The sequence below is a fragment of the Leucopleurus acutus genome, assembly GCF_964270905.1.
Source record: "Leucopleurus acutus genome assembly, chromosome: 11".
Classification (NCBI taxonomy): domain Eukaryota; kingdom Metazoa; phylum Chordata; class Mammalia; order Artiodactyla; family Delphinidae; genus Leucopleurus; species Leucopleurus acutus.
Genome location: NC_139152.1, coordinates 100,253,669 through 100,270,629, shown reverse-complemented (window position 1 = coordinate 100,270,629; position 16,961 = coordinate 100,253,669). Strand labels below are relative to the sequence as shown.

Here is a 16,961-nt window from a genome sequence, read left to right as displayed (position 1 = left end):
CAACACACAGTTAGAAAACCAGAAATAAAGTGAGTGGACAGTGAATAAATAAGACACTAACCCACTTATCAAGCTGTCCCACAAAATGGGACTACTGCCTAGAATGGATCAAATTCATTCATAAGCCTAGACAGAGGGGAAAAGACTCTTCATGCTGGCAGCCTAATAGATGTCAACTTGTGCAAGAAGGAACACTGCCTGAAAATGCTTCTAAAAATTCTTCTGGTGAAATAAAATCCCGGGCTTCCCTGGTGGCGCAGTGGTTGAGAGTCCGCCTGCCGATGCAGGGGACGCGGGTTCGTGCCCCGGTCCGGGAAGATCCCACGTGCCGCGGAGCGGCTGGGCCCGTGAGCCATGGCCGCTGAGCCTGCGCGTCCGGAGCCTGTGCCCCGCAACGGGAGAGGCCACAGCGGTGAGAGGCCCGCGTACCGCAAAAAAAAAAAAAAAAAAAAAAATCCCATTTAACAGCTAGGTAATAGAAGAAAACTTGATTTCAGATCAAGATTTGATTGTCACTTGATTCTGCAATCCTGTATTTTACAAGCCTTATTGCTTCACTGTAAATATGTACTTAAATACACATGTCAGGCTAACCATTTCTTAGACTGTTTCTGAAAGGGAGGGAGGCAGCCACATGTCAACTTCTAAATAACTGAATCTCTTTTACTAGAACGTGGCAATTTGTCACCTCAGTGTGGTTATCACATAACCACAGACTTGTTCAGTTACACATGGCTGCAGGGAGCTTGGTGCCTCACTCACTCTTAAAAGTGGTCGGGGCGGGTGGGGGAAAGAACTACAGTACACTGTTTACTTAACCGTATTACCATTTCCAGTCTTTCATGTAAGCTTCAGAAGCTTTGAGACAATGCATTCTGCCTTTGCTTTCCTAACTCCTACTATTCAGGTGATCCTTTTGCAAAGGTGTACTTGTGACCTCTGAGTTAAACGTGGAGAAGCAAGCGGATCGGAACAGGAACAGCCACTCCTCTTTCTTTGCAAACCTCTTTAAATAGAGCAAAATAAAAGCAGTCGGATGGGAGCTATATGCAAGATCCTGTGATAAACCATGATGGAAAAGAACATGAAAAAGAATATATACGCGTATAACTGAGTCACTTTTCTGTACAGCAGAAATTAGCACGACATTGTAAATCAACTATACTTCAATAACATTTTTTAAAAATTAAAAAAAATTAAAAGCAGTCGGATGAGTGCTGAGTCTGGAACACAGAAGACTTAAACCTCTCCAATGCTTTCACTAACTTCTCCTGTGCCTATCTTATCTCCACAACTGGAGGGCCAGCAGGACCCTTGCCCCATTAAATAGAAACACTTCCCAACTCCCAAATGTTTAAACACACCTCTTTCCTTCTGAGTCAGTTGTTTGGAATTAGAATCCATGATCTTGCAGAAAGAAAGAGCATTTGAGTTAATTAGATGCTCAGGCCATCTCATAAAAAGTCTATTTAATGTTTAACATACCCCAAATCTAGTGATAATTATAAACAGAATCATTTGAACTGCAGCTGCCACCTTTATAACACCTATGCCATGGGAGCGACGTGTGGGAGTCCAGCATGGCGCGCAGGAACACACCGGTCTAGTGCTGATGGAAGGATGGGCTCTCGCCATCCGAGGTTCGAGGGAAACTGCAAAATGCCAAGGGGAAACCCTCTTGCGGTGGGTAGGCCCCCTGCCATACTTCTAAGTCCCCCCCAGCCAGCTCCCACCCATACCTGAGTACTAAAAAGAAAAAAAATCGATAAATTCTTGTTGAATTAAATTCTGTTCATCTGTTCATCTCTTATTTGCTCAATGAACGTTCAGAGTCCTCCCTCAGCATCCTCAGGGGACTGGTTCCAGGGCCCCCTGGGGATACCAAAATCTGTAGAGGCTCAAGTCCTTTATATAAAAAGGTGTAGTGTTTGCGCATAACCTACGCACAACCTTTGTATACTTTAAATCATCTCTAGATTACTTATGATAACTAATACAACATACATGCAATGTAAATAGTTGCGAATACAATGTAAATGCTATGTAAATACTTATGGCACGTGGCAAATTCAAGTTTCGTTTTCTGGAACTTTCTGGAATTTTTTTTCTCGAATATTTTCAATCCATGGTTGGTTGAACTGGTGGATACAGAACCTGCAGATGTGGAGGGCCTACTCAGTATACAGGACCAGCTGGGCAGAACTGATTAACACATACTCCGTTCTCATCAAGGTGGACTCAGCGGGGAAAGTAAGGTAGGGCAGCACCCAGGAGCCGCCCTGGTGGGGGAAGATTTCACCCAGCCTGCATCTCCACAGACCCTCCAAGGATGAGGAACAGTTGTTTTCATGGTCTAGGGATACGGGAGTCAGGACAAATGCAAAATATATCACCATCAAAACCTGAGGGCAGGGACTTCCCAGGTGGCGCAGTGGTTAAGAACCTGCCTGCCAATGCAGGGGACATGGGTTCGAGCCCTTGTCCGGGAAGATCCCACATGCCGCAGAGCAACTAAGCCCGTGCGCCACAACTACTGAGCCTGCGCTCTAGAGCCCGCGTGCCACAACTACTAAGCCCGAGTGCCTAGAGCCCGTGCTCCACAACAAGAGAAGCCACCACAATGAGAAGCCCGCACACCGCAATGAAGAATAGCCCCCGCTCGCCACAACTAGAGAAAGCCCGTGCGCAGCAACGAAGACCCAGCTCAGCCATAAATAAATAAATAAGTAAATAAGTAAATAAATAAATAAACCTGAGGGCATATCCATGTGCAGAGAAAACAAAACCCACTCAGGACAGTTTTGTTCTTACTGGTGTAGGACTCTCGATTACCTACTCAAAAATGAAAAGAAGCGTATATTTGGGGTGGGGGATGTGCTTCGTTCCAAAAGCCTTTGAAAAATCAGCAAACGGTCAGAGCAAAAGTGACAGTTACCAGATCCGGCTCAGGGAGAGGCAGGCAGTACAAGGTGTGCTTCTTTAAGACGCTGCCTGGGCTAAGTATGCCTTTTTACTTGCTACAAAGAGTCTTCACATAAGCCAACACTTTGGTTTTTTTAAATTAATTTATTTTTGGCTGTGTTGGGTCTTCATTTCTGTGCGAGGGCTTTCTCTAGTTGTGGCAAGCGGGGGCCACTCTTCATCACGGTGCGCGGGCCTCTCAGTATCACGGCCTCTCTTGTTGCGGAGCACAGGCTCCAGACGCGCAGGCTCAGTAGTTGTGGCTCACGGGCCTAGTTGCTCTGCGGCATGTGGGATCTTCCTGGACCGGGGCACGAACCCGTGTCCCCTGCATTGGCAGGCAGACTCTCAACCACTGTGCCACCAGGGAAGCCCAAGCCACCACTTTGGAGACTCCCAACCCTTCAAAGAGGTGGAAAGGAGAGGAACTCCGTTTTGTGATGAGAAAACAGCATTTAGAGAGGTGAACAGAGATCCCCAGGCCCGGCAGCCTGCCTCGAAGGGATGAGAATCAAACCTGGGGATGACCTAACACCTCTTCCATTATGTCAAGCTGCATCCCTGATGCAAACCAAAATCCTCAAGTACTTTTTCTGGTACTATATGCCGACCTCAAAACAAATGCAGCTCAACTACCAAAATAACTAATAATAGGTCTGACTTAGTAAGGAGTAATTGCTTCACCTTTTGAAGTGCATAAACCCTTCCACAATATTGCTACAACGAGATACTAATTAAATACTCTAGAAGCAAAGAATGAAAACACCTCCAAACAACAAGCAAACCAGACTAGGTGATGTCTGTTACCCACAGTACATACACATCACTGCATGCAAGTGACAGAAATACTTGGAAGAAGAAACAAGTTCTTTTAAATCAGGTCCACTGGGACATCTAGGGCTTTTCCTGTTTGGTTCTTACCTTAAACCTGTCTTCACACCAAGTTGGAAATTAAAATCCTTTGCCTAAGTTTCCCTAAGCACATGGGCTTAGACGTGAGCTAGCTGGTTCTATGTAATTACGAAGGCAGAAGTAACAGACACAGCAAATGTCTATCCTACAAACAGAAGCTATGGCTTTATTTGAAGTGTCTATGAAGCCTATACCAAGCCACCAAAACCAGAAATAAAAACAGAGGCCCTTAAATTCCCAAAAAGCCACATCCTCTAACTGCGATGCAACAAAATTAGTACAAACGTTCACCCCAAACACCGGCCACTTGGAAGTTAAGACACTCATCCTATTTGCCATTAAGAATACATCCGGGGGGGCTTCCCTGGTGGCGCAGTAGTTGAGAGTCCGCCTGCCAATGCAGGGGACACGGGTTCCAGCCCTGGTCTGGGAAGATCTCACATGCCGCGGAGCAACTAAGCCCGTGCGTCACAACTACTGAGCCTGCACTCTAGAGCCCGCGAGCCACAACTACTGAGCCTGCGTGCCACAACTACTGAAGCCCGCGCGCCTAGAGCCCGTGCTCCCAACAAGAGAAGCCACTGCAATGAGAAGCCAGTGCACAGCAACGAAGAGTAGCCCCCGCTCACTGCAACTAGAGAAAAGCCCGCGTGCGCGGCAATAAAGACGCAATTCAGCCATAAATAATTAATAAATGAAATAAATTTAAAAAATAAATAAAAACTATTAAAAAAAGAATATATCCATTCACACACAGACTGAGAGAGGAAAGAGAGAAACGTGGCATGTTTAAAATCTGTTTACAGTAAGCAAAGAAACATTTTAATAAAAGTTTTTTTTTTTTTTTTTTTTTTTTGCGGTACATGGGCCTCTCACTGCTGTGGCCTCTCCCGTTGAGGAGCACAGGCTCAGCGGCCATGGCTCATGGGCCCAGCCGCTCCGCGGCATGTGGGATCTTCCCAGACCGGGACATGAACCCGTGTCCCCTGCATCGGCAGGCAGACTCTCAACCACTGCGCCACCAGGGAAGCCCTAATAAAAGTTTTTTAAAGAAGATTACTTAAAGAATCCTTATTATAAAAACACAGGTGCCCATAGAACAACACACAAGGAAAAGACCACTGGTTACCAATCCCTAAACCACGAGGTGCTGCGGCAAAAACAGTCTCCCTTTCTGTGCCCCAGTTTCATCCACTTTCAGCTCCCTTCCTATATTCTGGTGTAAGAGTCAGCTTCATGAGCAGATCCCCAGTTGCCTTTCTCAATACTGAGCAGCTGAAAATTCAGTAAACATTCACAGACTAAAAGAATTTTAAAATATACATATGTTAAAGGATTGGCTTAATAATTATTGTATCTAAACACAATGAAATATGATATAGACATTTAAAATGATAAAAATGCAATAAAGTGCAAACACATTTATTCACATGAAAAGATTTTTCATAACCTAATGGTTAATAAAACAGATTACAAAATAGTTTATATAGAAGAAACACCTTTTTTTCTCTCCTCTCTCTCTCATTCTCTCTCCTGCATACACATACTACGCTTAAAAATCTGTGTACAGGGACTTCCCTGGTGGCGCAGTGGTTAAGAGTCCGCCTGCCAATGCAGGGGACACGGGTTTGAGACCTGGTCCCGGAAGATCCCACATGCCGCAGCGCGACTAAGCCCGTGCGCCACAACTACTGAAGCCTGCGCACCTAGAGCCCGCGAGCCACAACTACTGAGCCCGCGTGCCACAACTACTGAAGCCCGCGCGCCTAGGGCCCATGCTCCGCAACAAGAGAAGCCACCGCAATGAGAAGCCCGCACACCGCAACGAAGAGTAGCCCCCGCTCACCGCAACGAAGACCCAATGCAGCCCCTCCCAAAAAAATCTGTGGACAAACCTGAGCTTGTAACAAGAATTATTTTATGATTTTATGGAATAACTTTTACACGTTCAAGATGTGAGAAGAGGGAAAACATTTTTTCTATGGTCAATTGATTTTCTGTTGCTTCAGAGTTGTATAGAAGTTTGTCAAGCTCACTGTCTGGTCTCTCACACACAGTGACCACTCAATCTGTACCATAGGCCCACTGCTCCAGGGTATCACTGTCCTGGCTGATGGCAGTTCTAGACCTGGCCAACTAGCTCAGCAAGCCATCTGCTTGACTTTCAGATTGGAATTAAAACAGCGAAGAGAAGGCATGGTGCTCTTTACTTGTCAGCATCTGTAACTTAAGTGTCTGTTAAGTGAAAACATTTCTCACAGTTTTATTATCTAGTTTTAAATTACGTGGAACCTGCCTGCCATAAAGAAAGGAAGTTCCCAGTAAAACTGACAGAATAAAGTTTTCAGAACTTAAAAGGGAATCTATCCACATTCATCTTACTTTCAAAGAAATGAAAATAGATCTAACCCGTTGCATCACAAGGTAATAATTAACCCCCAAATTGCTAGTCTGTAGGGCAATGGAAGTAAAGACTTAACTATTTCAGTCTGGAAAAATAAGTAAATCAAACCTTCTATTTACCTGTGATGACAACGTCTTGGTTCTGGACTTGTCTGGCCACAAACTGTTACTTCACAGCAGAGGCAGGGCCTTTCACAGCAGCCTTGGCAGTAAGAAGGTAAAGGACGAAAATGATTACAACGATATGTCCTTTGGATTCTCCCCAACTCTCCACCACCTTGAAAGAGGAAAGTCACCGTGACCCTGCGTCTTCAATGGCTACGGTGTGGCAGGGTCGTCCCCAGGAAAACCCTGCCCCCCCTCCCGGCCCCACGCACCCCTTCCCAAGCAGCCCTGGGGGAGGAGGGGCTCCCTGGTTTGGGGAGGGGTGGCTGGGATGGGGGTAGGCATGCAGCCCCGAACGTCCCAGAGCGCCCCGCGAAATCCAAGGCATTATACAACCGTGGACTTTTCTTAGAAAGAACCTTGACATTCGGGGCACGGCTCCAGCCTTTAAACTTAAAAAGGCGAGGAAAGCACGGGCGCGCAGTTGTTCCCTGTTAGTCTGGGGAGGCCGTGAGGGCAGAACCGACCCTCCGGACTTCCGCCAACACAGCCATGCGTGGCCGGGGACTAGGGGAGACCCGGGCTCGGAAGCCCCGCGCCAGACCCGCGGGCCCCGGGATCGGGAGGACGTCCCGCGGCAGAGACTGCCCTGGGCTCGCCCGGCCCGGCCCGTCTGCATCGCCCGACTGCGCCAGGCGCAAAGTGGGGCAGTTCCTCAAAGGTGGACTAAGCCGCGTGTGTCTCTCCCGTTGGACCTCGGCCGCCAGCCGCACGAGGGTCAGTCTGCTGGGACCGCCGGCTACCTGGCCTAGGGGATCCCCGGCGTTCTCGGGAAACGCCCCCAGTCGGTGACGCCCAAGCTCGACCACGCAGAAAGAAGGGCGCGCCTGATGCCCCCGCCTGGTGGGCCTTCTCTCCGGGGGACAACCTGAGGACCCAGTGTCTCTGAGGTCCCGGGCCTCGACCTCTGCCCAGGTCCCAGCCCCAACGACAGCTGTGAACGCCGAGGCTCCCGGCAGGCCACGGGCGCGTGGAAGGAGGCCGAGCAAGGGGCGGCCCCCAGGGCCCCGGGATCCCCCGCACGAGCCCGAGGCAAGCGCCCTCGCCCCGCGCCCGGGGCCCCGCGCATGCGCCGCCCAGCCCCTCCCAGTCCGCCGCCGCTCTGGGTCTTGAGGTGGGGGGAGCCCGGCCCCCGAGCCCCCGCGCGCTCCCGCCCGCCGCCTGGCACCTGGGGCCGCGGTCCTCCGCCTGCCGGTCCGCCGCCTGCCGGTCCGCGGGGCGAGCGCTCCGAGGGAGGCGGCGCCGGGCAGGGCGCTAGCGGCCGCCTCCGCCCCCGCCGCTCGCTGCCCCTGCCGTGGGGCCGTCGCGTCCCCGGCCCATGCCCGGCGCCGCCTCCCCGCAACCGTGCCAGCCGCGCCCCCGCGGCACGCGCCGCCCCTCAGTCCCCCGCCCCAGCCGGGCCGCTGGGGCGGCTCGCGCGGGTGGCCCGCCGGGAAGCCCCGCCCCGCGCTGGACACAGCCCCCGGACGGCGGCGCCCGATTGGATGCCCGCGGGGACGGGGGTGGGGCCGCTCTCGGAGGCTCCCACCGCCGGCCCCACTGCTGCAGCACCTGGGGGAAACTGAGGCCGGGGAGGCGGAGGGACCGCCAAGGTCACCGGGCGGGTGGACCCAGCGCCGCGATGGCACACCGCGTGCGGCTGGGGATAGGCGAGCGTCCGACCCCGCGCATTGGGAAGGGCTGAAATCTAGGAGGGGCGGGCGCGAGGCTGCGGGAAGGGTGGAGGTTCCCGTCCGGGGCCCAGGCCACGCTGGCGAGGCCCCTCCTCCCTCGGGGAGCCCGGCTCTGCCAGTCTGTGCGATGAGCTGGTCTAGACCGGGCACCTAAGCGCGGATGCCCTCGAGTCTGGGGAGAGAGCGGGGCTGGGGGCGGGCGGGGAAGGACCTTGTCCGGGGGAGCCCAGAATGCAAGAGAAGAAAGGGAACGCAAGCTGGAAGGACGCGTCAACAGGTGGCGGAGTTGCCGCGGCGAGTGCGGCGGGAGGGGGACCCAGAAGAGTGAAGGGCAAAGGGGCCGGGCGCCGGGAGGAGCTGTCTACTCCGACCAACCGCCCTCCCCACCAGCCCACCCCACCCCGGGCTGTCAGAGAGCCTGCCCCTCCCCCCATGCGGCAAGGGTGAGGGGCTGACTTTGTGCCCAGCCGAGGCGCTGGGCTTCTGCCAGCGCAGGGGGGAGGTCGCGGCCCGGCAGCCAATGGCGGAGAGCAAGAGCGAGAGCTGCAAAGCGGCTTTGTTTGCGCGGCGACGCCCGAGCTCCTCGCGCGGAATGCACAAAGCCCCCGGTGCCTGCGCATCAGGACGCCGCTCCTGCGGGAACGAAATGTGTGCTATGCAGCCCGGCTCCCTGCCCTCCCGCTGCTCCGGCCACTGTTCTCTTTGTAGCGGCGAGCGCCCTGGAGGACCTACTCCGGGCCCGAAACAGCTCCAAACAAATCCCCGCAGTTCACCGAGACGCTGGAGACCCGGCCGTACCGGACCCTTTCACATAGGTCTTAAGCTCACCCTTGCTGATTGGCCCCATACCTGTGATGAACTTTGCCCCACCCAGCAGACACTCACATAACCTTCCCACTAACACATTGACAAGCCCAACTCTTACTGCAGACGCTATATAGCAATGGACAATTTTTGTATTCCGTTTCAGAGTTTACGAAGTGATCCGTGTCCATTATATCCTGGATATCTCATAGGCTGGGCAGGCAACAGTATTATTTATTTATGCAGCTAGGGGCCCCTACCGAGCTCATGTCCTCGTGAGGGCATCCGGTCTCAGAGATGTCACCTGACATACCCCAGATCCCATGCTGTCAAGAACCAAGAGTGCAAACAAGGGGTGTCGACTTCTTTTCCCAGATGCCCCACGATGGTCTGCCATAAACCCAGTTAAATCCGGCACTTGGAAAGACCTGGTAAAAATTGTTTTGAACAAGGGCAAAGGAAGCTGCATAGGGGTCAACAGAGTACTGTGTACACCCAGCAGACATAAAGAAATAATGTTCTTGGGTTCTTGGGGCTCCCAAGGTTTTAGGGAGAGAAAACTTGTTTTTCACGCATGTGACGAAATCTATCACCTTTGAACAAATGTTCTCAGCCAGTCCCTTGCCTCCCCTTCCCCAGGAAGAAAGAAGGATGCGCAGAACATCTCTTGGGAATATTCAGGAAAGGGCTCCATACATGCTGCCCCTTTTTACCTTGAGCAGACTTCTGTTAGCTGTGAAAAACATGTCACACCCAGGAGGAACTGTCACAAAGGACATCCCCCTCCCTGCCCCCAGCTCCTGGAAGTCCCCCCCACCTACCACTGCTTTCAGCACTGATGAAGTGTAGGCAGTACAACAACCTAGACAGCCTCCTGTGCAGGGACTGAGCAGAAACTTGTAACTTCAGGGGCAAATCAGTGCTCTTGAATATGCATCTGAGCATCACCTGAGGTCCTCAGGTTCCTTGGTAAGTACTAGGGGCACTTGGGGGCCCGTGCGTCTTAGTTCATAGCTTCCATTTATTTGGTGCTGATGCTGTTTCGGGTCCTGTTTCACATTTTCTAACCTTGAAGATGTTTGGAGAAATAATTATTCTTGTGCCCACATTACAATAGGGAGACTGAGGCACAGAGGCCCCCCGCCCCCTGCACCAGGTCACACTGGCCAGTTGCAGAGCCCAGGAATGGAAGCGGGTCTGTGCCGCCCACACCTGCCCTGCTGAGCCACTCCCGGATGTACCCAATTCCACTAGAGCAGCCGAGGCTCTCCCTTGGCCTCCAGGGGGGAAATCAGGAAGTGGGACATTCAGAAGAGGAGAAGGGCATAGCAGGAGGAGGCTCCTGCCACTAGATACCAGGCAGCAGGTTAGACCCTGAATGTGCAAGCAGGTGACGTCAGCCATCTGTGTTCAGAAGCTGGCCTTGACCCCTGCAGGGGCGAAGTGTCTCCTACAGGTCTTGGGTCCACGCACCAGACAGAAGTCTGCCTGTTTGCCCTGCAGTTTAGGTAAGCCCTTTTCCAGGAACTGTCCAAAGACTCTGTGGGTCACTTGTTTGCCCTTTGCTGATGTGCAAAGCCTCCCGATGAGACGGAGTTTGTGCTTCTGGGGTGTCATTGGCTGGGGCAGTGGCCTCTGATCTCCTGGAAGCGTGCCCTCTGGTCAGGTGGTGGAAGTCAGCGGGGACAGGGGACACAGACTAAGAAAGGGAGAGTTCACTGTTGGCAAGTCCAGAGCCGCTCTGTGGCCCACGGCTGGACCTCAGCAGGGACCAACCATGGGCGTGTGCATGGCTGCCATTCTAGTATTGATGGCAAAACCTCAGGGGTCCAGGCAACAGAGTCTTGCCACACAAGTAAAGGCACAGAATTCATAATTGTCCCCAAAGCAGCTGGGTTCATCCTCATTTTGCAGAGGTAGAAACCAAGGCAACTACATCCTTCGGCCAAGGTCTCCAAGAGGGAGCAAAACCTGGCTCTCAGACTCCAAACCCACTCTACCACCTGCACCAGCCTCGGGTAACCCCAGGGCATGGCCGTCTCGTCCTGAAGTCTGCGCTCTCCTGGCCTGATAACCCGGCTGCCTCTGGTAGACCCGGGAGCATACTGTGAAGGATCAGTCTGGGCCCCAGATCGCCGGGGGGTGGGGGGCGGGGGGCGGGCCGCAGCCCCACGTGCACAGGCCTGTGGCAGGAGAAATAGGTCACATGCAAGGGAAGAGTGGAAATGGTACAAGCCAGGAGGAGGTGGGCAGTGACCTGTAGCCTGGTGGCTTGTTTGTCTTGACTCCATCAGATCAGTAACAAATAACAAATAACAAATGATACATGTTAACCAAGTGTTGTCACTGAAGCAGAGCAGGTGGTGGTGGGTAAAGCTATGCACTCACTTGAGGTCCACAGGGTCTGGAACCTTCTGCAGGCCCAGCAACGAGTGCTGTCATAGACACCGGGCCCCTTTGATAACTAACCTGTCCCCAGCCAAAGTTTACGGACTGGCTTTGCTACCGGCCTCACCTGGGCGTGGGTCTCTGTCTCTGATATCTGCCTCTGTCGTTCTTGAGATGCCCAAGGCAGCTCACCGGCAGCAACGCTCCCCCACCTGCCACCATCCCTCCCAAGAGTCAGATTCCCTCCTCGTCAGCACTGGCTATTCCAGCCCAGGTGGCTTAAGCTCCTCGGGACAGGCTGGGTCATTGATACCTTGGTTCAGAGCTTGGGTTTGGAGCTTCAGAAGCTGGGCGACCTGGAAGGTGAGAGTCTCACCGTAAAGCTGATATATAGATGAATTTGGTCAATACAGCGCGCCCTGCTCTGCTGGAGACGGAGTTTGCAATGATCTGACCCGCATGAGGGTCCCCGACTGTGAATTGCACTGTGGTGGGTGGGCGAGGTCGGGGGGCGGTTATGTGCAGAGATAAGACAGGTGTGTATCCCACAAATGCATAATAAATGCAGGTATCTGTGGGCATCACCGCCTCTGCCTGGGGCACCTCCCAATTCCTTCAGGAAATTAGTAGACAGAACCTGGGATTTGAAGTCAAACAGACCTGGATTCAAATCCTTGCTCTGCCTTTTACTTGCACTGTAACCTTAGGCAAACGCCTTGATCTCCTGTCTGAACTTCCTCCTCAATAAAATGGGGCAGCGATGCTGAGCCCCCCAGGCCCTGGTGTGAGAATTAGGAAGGAGCGTGCAGGAAGCTCAGGGACAGGACCTGATAGGTCCTGAGACTTGGTGATCACCTGCTTGAGGGCACTGCCAAGGCTCTGTCACTTCCTCCAGGAAGCCTGCTTGGCATCCATCCCAGCCGCAAAGCTGCCCTCTTCCCTGTGTTGCCACCACCTCCCACATGGCTTTTGTCTGGTTCAGCACTGTCTTCACAGTGCCTATCTCCCTGCCTGCCTTGCCACTCAGAATAGCCCACACGATTGAGTCCTTGAACCTCTCCGGCATCAGGTGAGGTGCCTGTTTCTTCCTGGCTGCCAGCTCCCTCCCCCGGGCCTTCAGCCCTGGGTGCAGCACAGGGCCTGGAACCCACGCCGCCAGGCCCCATAATGTGTGAGGGAGCGGCCAGCATGTCTGTCAGCATATCCAGGCCTCAGTTTTCACTAAAATGAGGAAGTGGGCCGTGGTCCTCAGTCCCCCGAAGGGACAGGCCACATTTGACGAAATGTTCCCTGTCTGTGGCAAAAGGGGCAGAAGAGCCAGGGACTTTGTGGAGAGCTTTCTGTAAAGCTAGTCGCCTTAAAGAAATAGGCTCTTTCTCCCTGGGTGTGTCCTTGACACTTTTAGCTGTTGTTGAAAATGCCTTTTCATACTCAAAGTGTCTCTGGACTTGACAGCCCCATGTCTGTCCCCAAAGCTGTGTAAAATGTTGGTTTGTGAGCCCAAAGTCCGGGCTGAACCCGCCCAGGTGAGCTCTGTTTACCGATAAACACAAAGCAAGTTGCAAAGGCCTCCTGACGTTTTTCCAGTCTTCTTGCCCAGCTCTCTCTTCCAGATTTACTTACAATATTTATTTTCACATCAACACCTTGGCTTGTGTTGAGACTTGCAGCTGGGAATATAAAATCCTACGGGAGGGCCTGATTTTGATCTTTGACAAGTGAGGGAGCAGGGTGTGGGCAGCTGCCTCGGGAGACTCCAGGTGTCAAATCCACCCAGAGCCCCAGCTCACATGCCATCGGGTACCCTCGGGGCGGGGGCCAGGCCTGGGGATGAGCGTTTCCTCTGCCTGGGAGCCTGAGGTGTGCAGGGGAGGGCTTTCATTGGAGGCCGGAGGGAAGCTGAAATCTACATGCGGGAACACTCTAGAAGGTGCCAGTGGCATGGGGCAGAGGACACAGGACCAGCACCCTGGTAGGCAGTGTCCTTAATGGCTGGTGGAAAAGAGAGACTGGGGACTGTAGACCTATCAGTTCATTTCTCTAAGTTGAAATATTAGATGAAATCAACTTTCTGGGCAAACATTACTGCTGAGTTTAATTTGAAAACAACCCCTCCCCTCAAAGGGATCTAGTGATTGCTAAGTAGATACCAAGGACTGAGCTGGTGCTTTCCAAGCGTGACACCCGTTTCACCATCCAGCGCCCCCAGCCCTGATTTCTGCCAGGAGAGCAAGGTGGGCTGTACCCACTTTGTCCCCGACTCCCTGGCCTCCAGCTTAATATGAGGGAGAGTCCCTGATTAGTTGCCTCCTACCTTGACTTCTGTCCTTACATGTCCGTTTCCTGTCAAGGTCAAGGCCCAGCCTTTCCAGACTGGCAAAGGCCCTCGGGGCAAAATCGTCACACCATTCCTGCACCCCGCCAGACTTGGCCTGGAGGTTCTCCACTATCTTGGCCACTCTTAGAGGCTTTTAGCATAATTTTTAATTTTGATTTTTTTATCAAGATAAATACAATTAGGAAATGTCCTTTTGATCATTTTTTATCTTGTATAAGATCGTTACAATATTGATTTGTTAGACTTGTTTACATATTAAATTATAAACATTTAATTTACCATATATATTGCAAATCATGATTTCCAGTTTAATTTTATTTTATCTTTTTTTGTAAATCGTATGCAAGGTTTTTTCTTTTTGTATGGTGAATAGCATGTATTTAAAAATTTTTTTATTGGAGTATAGTCTCTTTACAATGTTGTGTTTCTTTCTGCTGTACAGCAAAGTGAATCAGTTATACATATACATATATCCACTCTTTTTTAGATTCTTTTCCCATATAGGTCATTTCAGAGTACTGAGTAGAGTTCCCTGTGTTGTACAGCAGGTCCTTATTAGTTATCGTCTTATGTGTAGTACTGTGTATATGTCAATCTCAACCTCCCAGTTTATGCCTCTCCCCGTTTTCCCCCTGGTAACCATAAGATTGTTTTCTACATCTGTGACTCTGTTTCTGTTTCGTAAATAAGTTCGTTTGTACCAATTTTTAGATTCCACATATAAAAGATACCATACGGTATTTGTCCTTCTCTGTCTGACTTATTCACACAGTATGACATAACATAATTTGTTAAATGACTTTTTTATTCAAAATTTTTACTTGTTTCTAGAGACAGAGAGTCGGTCCAAATAATCTGGCCTGCGATTACTGGACCTAGAAGCTTAAACCATTGTTTCAATCGTTGGTGATATTTATTTATCTTCCCATTCAGGTGTTAAACGGCTCGAAGACTGGGTCTGCGTGTCCCCACCTCATGCTCTGCGTGTACCCAGCTCTCCTGGCACAGAAGAGATAGTAACTAGTCAGGGATTTTTGAGCACGTCCCTTAAGGGTGCTGTTGATCCGGAGGAAAGCAGGTGGGTAACTGCCCCTCTTCCTGGGCACAGGATCAGGTGCCCGGAGCCCCCTCCTGGCTCGGCTGCCTGGAGAGCGTGTCGATGATGTGCCCACTGGATACAGGGCACTCTGTGCTCAGCACTGCTCAGCCCCAAGCAGCCCTGAAGGCAGCTGCCCTCCTCCCTGCTCCCAACTGTGAAAACTGAGGCTGAGAGGCTGACCCATTGCCCTGAGCCTCATACCTGGGAGCTGCAGGCCTGGGCCTGGTGCCTGTTGGCCTGGCTCACGTGTCCTCACTTTTTCCACTGTGCCTACTACTCCCCTCCCGGGCGCTGTGACCTTGGATAGCCATGACCGTCCTGCATCTGTTCCCGACCGACCGTAAACTGAGAGGCAGGGCTGGATGATCTCAAAGTCCCCTGCTAGCTCAGGACTCTGCGCTGTGCTCAGGGGTGTGACCGTGCCAGGCCCCAGAGGCCAGCTGCCAGGCCCCAGAGGGAGGCATTTTTTCCTGCCTTGCTGGGGAAAAGCAGACACATGACTCTTCCGGCTGAGCTCTTGTGTGAATTACCACCAGCGACTCATCTTATGCTCTGTGCTTTGGAAATGCTTTTGGGACCAGCCTCCAGGCTTGGGGTCTGCCTCCAAGTTTGTGGCCTGGGGGGACATCAGCTTCCTTTTTAGCCTGGAACCTCACAGGCCAAGGCTGGTCAGCTGAAAGTCACCCACCTCTGCTTCTACAAACACACAGCAGACAGACTGTGCCATGTCTCACCCCAACCCCGTACCAGGGAGGACACACTCGCCGGGCCTTCCTACCCTTCACTTCCTCTTCTGGGGACTCCTCCAGGTCTGCCTGCAGCTTTGGTCTAAAAATATGCTCTGGCTTCTTGCTGGAAACAGTAGAGGTGAGAGATCCTGTGGGTAAGAGGAAGAAGTTACCCGATGGGGCGTGCTTTGGCCAATTAACAGAACAACGGGAACCCCAGCTGGCTGCCCCATGCATTCCCCTCTCATGCACCAGGATATTAGGGAAACAGAAGGCTGCCTCCCAGTCGGACCCGGGCCCCCTCACCCAGTAGCTCCTGCCCCTTTTGGAAGGCAGCCAGAGAAGTCGGTTGGGGAAGGGCTTCTTGGCAGGACCTGAGGTCCAACTGGAACTTTCTGGACTGGGGGGTTCCTTCAGGGCAGGACCCCATGGAATCCTTGCTGTGACCCTGGGTCCAGGCCCAGGCCCTGAAAGGAAGGCTCAGGCAGCCACGGGGGTGACACTGGGCCCATCCCTGAGAGAGGCTCCCTGTCGCCCTCAGCCATTTTGGTCAGGGAGCAAGGCCGAGCTAAGAGTCTGAGCTCTAATCCCGCCTCTGCTGGGTGAACTTGGCCAGTTGCCTCACCTCTCAGCTCCTCAGTTTCTTTGTGGGGAGAATTAAGGCTGCCCTTGGAGGGTCACTGTCAGGGTCAGAGGCAATGAAGGTCAGCATGGCTGCAGGCCCCTGACTCCACCCCCAACTCTGCTGGTCCTGCCCTTTCTGCTGGGCCCTCATTTCTCACTTCCCTTATCCTCCAGCCCCAGGCTCTGTTCCGCCTGCACAGCGCCCCACCCCCACCCCCCCATATCCCTGCATTGCTGGCAGCCTGACAGGCCGGGGCAGAGCCCCTGGGCCTGACACCTGGGGTCAGCCAAGGTCACATCCCCACCTCTCTCTCCAGCCTCTCTGCTTGCAATCTACCATGTCCAATGTGCTTTTACTTCTGCAGGGCATCTCCTCCTCCCACTTCTGTTTTTCCTTTCATGCACCACCTCTTCCAGGAAGACCTCCCAGATCTCCCCTCTCTGGGCCGTGTTCCTTTTCTGCACTCTCTCAGCCCCAGTGCTGATCTCTGTTTGTTATACTAGTCTGTTTACTAATCCATCTCCCTCACTAAATTGGAAGTTTCTTGGGGATTAGGATCTTATCTGAGATTATTAACAACAATAACAGCAACAGAAATGATGAACTTTTAAAAAATCATTTTAAAAAAAAATCTTACATCCTGCATGTTCAGATCTAACAATGCCCAGCTACTTTGTGCAGAAGACTTTCGCTAGTGATTGCTTTTATACATACTGCAGTGTCATTTTATGGTGAAATATATCACAAATGCATTCTATAATTTTGCTTGTTTTTAATACGATGCATATTGTATTCACTATAGTTAAATAAACTATTTTTCACATAGTAATTTTTAGTTGTGATAAAAGATACATAACATAAAATT

The 16,961-nt window shown here is 51.9% G+C and overlaps 1 protein-coding gene across 5 annotated transcripts in view; it reads right to left on the bottom strand.

Moving 5' to 3' along the window:
• Positions 1–7,769, bottom strand: part of PPARA (peroxisome proliferator activated receptor alpha) — a 75,305-nt gene extending 67,536 nt beyond the window's left edge. For 2 of the 5 annotated variants that reach the window (XR_014326596.1, XM_082850236.1), the window contains exons 1-2: positions 7,610–7,769; positions 6,397–6,553 (exon numbers count right to left, since the gene is read on the bottom strand). The gene's annotated coding sequence lies outside the window, so the exon portion shown is untranslated. Of the gene's footprint in view, positions 1–6,396; positions 6,554–7,184; positions 7,467–7,609 lie in introns of those variants that run through there. The other 3 variants (XM_082850238.1, XM_082850237.1, XM_082850239.1) reach the window with 3 other exon arrangements.
• Positions 7,770–16,961: the final 9,192 nt, after the last annotated feature.